This window comes from Acyrthosiphon pisum, chromosome A2 (assembly GCF_005508785.2).
Source record: "Acyrthosiphon pisum isolate AL4f chromosome A2, pea_aphid_22Mar2018_4r6ur, whole genome shotgun sequence".
Classification (NCBI taxonomy): Eukaryota; Metazoa; Arthropoda; class Insecta; order Hemiptera; family Aphididae; genus Acyrthosiphon; species Acyrthosiphon pisum.
In genome coordinates this window covers 98,776,275-98,782,895 of record NC_042495.1, presented here as the reverse complement: position 1 = coordinate 98,782,895, position 6,621 = coordinate 98,776,275, and the positions used below count along the sequence as shown (strand labels likewise).

At 35.6% G+C, this 6,621-nt stretch overlaps 1 protein-coding gene across 1 annotated transcript in view; it reads right to left on the bottom strand.

Annotated features, from left to right (window-relative positions):
* Positions 1 to 596: 596 nt before the first annotated feature.
* LOC107883566 overlaps positions 597 to 6,621 on the bottom strand; it is a 76,218-nt gene continuing 70,193 nt past the window's right edge. The window contains exon 3 of the transcript XR_003839386.1: positions 597 to 823. The gene's annotated coding sequence lies outside the window, so the exon portion shown is untranslated. The remainder of the gene's footprint in view (positions 824 to 6,621) is intronic.

Here is a 6,621-nt window from a genome sequence, read left to right as displayed (position 1 = left end):
ACGCAGAGAAACTCTCCGTCGTACATATTATAACACCACCTATATATCATAATATTATATAGATATATTCCTCCACTGTCATATTATCGGTTCAACCTAGAAAGTGCCGCGAGAACACAATTAATCGTATACTATACTTGTATTATTATGTTTACTCTCATTCTGCATATTGTAATATATACAGGATGGTGCATGTATATATACTAAAACACGGTGGCCCACCCTATCTATTTAATACTCCACCACATGGACATGGATGCACGCCATTTGTATATAGGTCAACTATTTTTAATTAGTTCTTATATCAACGCAGCACTTGATCAGCCCCTACGCTAATACTTCAGTTGGGCGATACACTGGTGACCACAAGTATAGCGATCGTACCCCTTCCACGTTTCTTGGTTCGAAGACGTCCAACGTTTATACATTTGTCGTGGAGCTAGGACGTCGGCGAAGTAGCAGCATCGGTGTCTTCCACGATCGAGTTAAATGGGCGATTTTGTAGATTTATTGAGTAGATTTATTTTTCGTATTTCAATATAATATTATAACGAAGGAGTGGAAATTGTATTTAAAAAATAAAAATAAACTCGGAGTACATTAAATAAGTGGTTATATTATTTTCAGTACTAGATGGAATACTAACTAGAAAACGTTCGGTGATATCATAATATATTTATGCAGTTTTGGACCTGTAACATATTATAGTCCTCAGAAAGTCTGAGTAACCGCTTATTGGTTCTTTGGCAGTGATTTATACCAAGTGCCAGTACAGGTCACAATCGCGTCACTCTCTCACGATTTTGACGAGTCATCTGAATATCTGTAAATAAAACAAACAATGCAGTATTATTGTCATACGAATACAACCATAATCAATTATCATCAAACGTGTAAACGAAATTTCATGTGGATTAGAATCATTAGATGATCAAAAATGTAATATACATTTCCAGAGATGAATTATATCACCGAAACCACAGATAACCTAAAATTATTCGTAATGTTCGCAACAAATGATCGCAAAAAAATCGAAAATATCCCCCGAATTGCTATGCAGCACCACCTCAAGTTGGTCACAGGGTAACCGCTGTATATCCTCTCTTATCACTCCGTGAGAACGGGGTATCGCTACAAATGAATACTCGTTAGTGATTACTGTGACACAGACACGAATCATAGATTTTTCAAACACTTATACACATGGCAACAACATTGTTGTTGTTTTTGTAAATCTAAATGTGTCTAGATTTTTTAACATAATAATAATATTATATAGGTACGATAATACATTATTTATTAAAATCGTATTTTTAATTTTTAGTTATACTGCTCAAGAACAAAACTAACAGTTATTTATTATTTAAATAAAATCTATCATTCGTAGAGTATATGTATAGCCAAAGAAAAATAGAAGATACAAATAATTATTTTTAAAGGAATAGGAACATGAATTAATACCTTATTTTAGTAACGGGAACGTAAATATTATAATTCTTTTGTTCTTCTCGGAAATGTTTTAAAAAACATTTGGGGAGAAAAATTTCGTATACTTGTCATGTTTTTAATCTGTAAAAAAATAATAGACGAGGCTACCAATTTGTATTCATAATATATGACTTGGTATTCTGATTAGTGATCATGATAATAATTGATAACTCATGAACCATGAAGAACGAGGAATTGAATGAGTTCATTTTAATGAACGAACCCCCATTTATACTAAAGGAACAAGGAATTGAACGGATTCCTAAATAAAAGAAACGTTAACAACACTGTTGATGATACTATCGATGATTTTACCACGTGAAATAACAAATGGTACAAGTCCTATAATAATTATTAGGTAAAATTGAAAACCTATTATCTATCTTCTTGTAAGAAGCCGAATGGCGTTAATTCATATAAATAAAAATAAATAAAACCAAGTCAAATTTAAGATTTACTGGGAATGAGGTTAGTACGAGCACCGATATTACTGGACGGAACATCTCTACCTACAGCTATTGGGGTGCAGACTACAACTAGTAAGTTTATCGGGATCCGCATATTTATACGGAGTCCTCCTATAGCTACGTGGTAAGAAAAGGAGTTGATTAATGTATGAATGAAGTCGACTATATTCTATTGTAACACAATATCCTTCGGGTTCTTTGTTCTTTATCTTTTTATTGTCGTTTATTAGGAATGTAAATGTTTTAGGGATCGATGAGCGCGTTTATTCCGACAGTTTGGTAATCTTGAACTGGTGCCAATATTCTCTGATATTGCAAAGATAAAGTGACATAGATCGGTTTAAAGTACTTAAATAAAATCGTCGAGTGTGTAAAAATCAACCCTCGAATTTCAGACAGACCATCCAGCCATACAAGCCATGTCTAAGTCACAATGTATAATATCAAATATGTACAAAATCGTGAAAACGACAAACAGCAATATAGCTTTTGTTATTTCAACATTAAAATCTCGTCGTTCACGCAGTTTTACGAAGTCCTCTGAAGCTGGCATTTGACAATACCTGTATAATATGATATATTCGCTTGAGTAACATGTCTCTGGAAATGACGTGTATAGATGGAGTAAATGGTGTTCAATCAAAGTTCACGACCGAACACTCGAAAGTTTTCGATTTAAGCGGGGTTCTATTACTATACGCCCGCGCGTTTCGTGTAGAGTTAAACAATATATATTATTCAACTTTATAAGTAACGCATTAATTTTTTACTTAGGTATATCAAATATATAGGGAACACGACCTGGCACCGCGGCGTTGCAGCGTATATAGTGTGAACTTTATCGACAGACTTGATAATATAATATAACTTTTAACGGGATACCACGACACTCACCCCTTCCTCGCACGGTTTTAGATAAAACCTCCATAATTGGCGTGGTATATAACATATGATATACTATAACACGCGGCATGATACGCACAACACTCTCGGGTTTTTAAACTCGTATCGTCGTCGATGGCTTCCTCGACACTCGTGCCTGTCGATCACGTTGTATAATACAGACGTTTCGAGAGGGAATAAACGTGCGCCCACACACACACACTCACACATGTTTATAATATAATATAACAACAACGACACGGTTTGTGCACGGCTTCGCCACTAATATAATAATGTGTGGTATATAACATATACGTCGCATGTGGTAAGCGCGGAAAGGAAAAGAGAAAAAATTCGAAATACATCACGAGTGGCTGACGGTATAGGTATTGCCGATAACGTATTGGGAGAAAATGACATCCCCACGTTTGTATAATAGAAGATAAATTATTTCTACTTTATCATGACGTCTACATTCCCCACAAACGGACTTAAAAGTTTGATGTTTCTTTTTTTTATGAGAATCAGCTGTATAGAGCTGGTACCACGCGCGGTGTAGACACACCACACACGTCATAATAAGACATCAATTATAGTGGCGAGTAGAATGTATTCTCTCGTTCTATTTCACAAACGTGTGCGGATATACGGTTTGACATTTTCACCCTAATGTACATTTTTTTTATAACCAATTTTTTTCCTCACTTCAACATCGACATTTTCCCATTGGTCGGCGCCGCTTTTTCACAGCACGCAGCAGCTGTGTATGGATTTATGATATTCTTCGGTTAAAAGTGAGTCGACTACTCCGCCGCCGTCCCATCCAGAATATTATATTATGTACCTGCATATTATACGTCCACATCGCGCTTTTATATTATATACATCCAACGCGAAACAACTCAACCCCTCCCCCTAAACCCATCCCTTACGCGGTTCACCCCGTGCTAGCTGACGTACCCCTTTTGACGGGATTTTTATTCAGAGGCCCCGTCGTATTACAATATATATTATATAAGTAAGGCAAGTGACGGAGACGGAGAAAGCTCAGCTGTTTATTATTTATAGTAGGTATATAGACGTTTTCGATTAAATTACTACAGCTCCGACGACGGGTTGACAGCGGTATTAACAAAATCGGAACGTTCGCATGTCAATTCGTGTCGAAATATTGAACGTAACACCGTCGTCGTCGTCTCCGTCGCAAAAACACTGACACATATTATGTATAGTTTAATTTCAAATTTGATATAATATAGGTGTGTGTGTGTGTGTGTGTGTGTGTGTGTGTGTGTGTGTGTGTGTGTGTGTGTGTAAGAAGCGTGAACGGAAAAATAAAAAACAATAATATCTCCTCCGCCGCCGCCGCCGCCGTACCACCCGCCGACCGTTTCTGCACAGTTAAATGGTTTTTATGGTCGTTATAATGCATAGATATATGCACGTAATATAATTGAGTACAGCGAACGAGAGGAAGAAAAGAAAAATCGCATTTCCTCCTCCGAATGCGGGAGAGAAATATTTTATATTTTTCTATACAAGAAAATGTATTTGAGGTGAGGGAAGAAATCCTTTAAGAAAAAAAATAGAAATGACGTTTCTCAAAATCAAATTTTATTTTTAAAATATTATTAACAACAAAATGCTGTCGAATACAAAGGTGTTAGTCGCGTATAATATATACATATTATAATATATTTGTTGGTAAATTCAATTGGAGTTTTTATTATATTACGAATAATACTTATATATATACATATATTTAATATATTATTATTATACAATGAAAAAATACAATTTCATCTTAGTAATATACGTATTTCGTGCACCGTGGTATTACATTTTTTCGGTTGAGATTCGTGACTAGTAAAAATAAGTAACAGTAGGTAAGTGTAATATATTATATTCGGATGAGAACTACGCGTCTATAACCTTTGCAAGCTAAATATTGTGTTTAATGTGTTAAATAATAAACAAAAATAACTTTTAGACTTTGTTGTACTACCTCTGGTCTCCTAAACACTGTAAGTATAATGTATAACTAAAGGACTAATGCCCGTTATAATAATATTCCGGTCGGTAATTTCCTTGACACGGTTTACGTAGCTGTTTTTCCAAAAAAAGTTTTCAAAATTACTCCATTTCGAACTCCGACTATAGTATATTATCATGTACCTGGGTACATGAAAAAAAGTATCAACTGTGTGTGTATGTGCGTGCGATATACTGATACGTATAATAACTCACGTGTATTCTACCGGTTAAAATGTGCACGTAAAATAATGGTATCGACTTTACCGGGGATAATAATAATAACGAAATGACATCTCAATGTTTGGATTGCAAACACGCGAATCAACTGTGGCGGCGGCGGTGACGAGGGTAAAAACGAGGTGTAAAAATACCACAAAAACTTATAGGCCCAATGCACATAATACACCTATATAATATCATTACTACCTATATATTATATTATTATATACGTGTCGTGCACCCTTTTGTTATCGTCCGGGTCATTATTGTTGTTGCTGCTACTGCTGTTACAACTGTTGTTGTTAGTATTATTATTATTATTATTATTATGATATTATATATCGGGTGCGGTGTGTGTGTGTTTATTTTACCGAAAACTGGGGATTATTATTGACTATCGGTCCGTGTCCCTACGGGCCTGACAATGGTTATTGAAAAAAAAAAACGCACAGTGATTTACGGGCGCACTCCACTTACCTGCGGGTAACACGGTTAGTGGTATATATATCATGATGCGTGCGCGTGGTGTAGTGTAAAAACGGTCAATTGAAATTTCATTAATAAAAAAAATATATATACAAACAAGACAAAAAAAGACACATTGGCGCCCCGACTGAGCGGGCTTTGTACGACGATATTACTTTTTTTTCGGGGGTTTTTTCTCCCCCCCCCCCCCCACTCACTCACATCCACCGGTTTCTTCGTCTCGCGAAATTTGTCAAACGTCAACCGCCGCCATCGCACCCTTTATTTATATTATTATTATTCGCAGGGAGTTTGAGCCCAGAAATATTCTTCTCGTCACACACACACAACGACGATAATCTCACATCCTGGTCGTATGGATCTTTATAGAATCCACCGGATGCAGAGCGGTTAGTAATCGTGCACTCACTGCTCCAGCGAAAACATCTTTTGTCAAGTAAACCGACTTATAACGACGATAACTATATTATAATAGATCTGTGGTAACAGTGGCGTATTTACGGGGGGGATATGGGGGATAGATCCCCCCTTGACCTTTTTTTTTGTAAAATTAAGTTTACTTATTTTCTGTATTTCTCAATATGATACTACTTTTAAGTTTTAAGTAGGTACCAGGTACCTATATCTGTTTTCTAAATGTTCTAGCCGTGGTAATTTGTCCGCCTTGATATAGGTACTATACGCCACTATAGTCGTTTGGGGCATAAATATCGGAAAATAAAAACATATATCTTTATGGTGGTATGGTATACTATATTTTTGAATTCTCTGTGAATTTTTTTTCATGCATGAGTGTTTATAATAAACCCGATAAATAGTCGGTAAATAAAACAAAATTACCATGAAGACTGTAGATTTACCATAGGGCATGGGTTTATTTTTAGTGACTGAAAACAGTGTATTCACCTCTGGGTTACATGCTTTAGATGTTTGTGATAAAGAGGTTTATCCAAATATTCATGAATTCTTGAAAATATTTTTTACTTTGCCTGTATCAACTGCTATACACCTGAACGATGTTTTTCAACTTTTTATTAAGTATTAA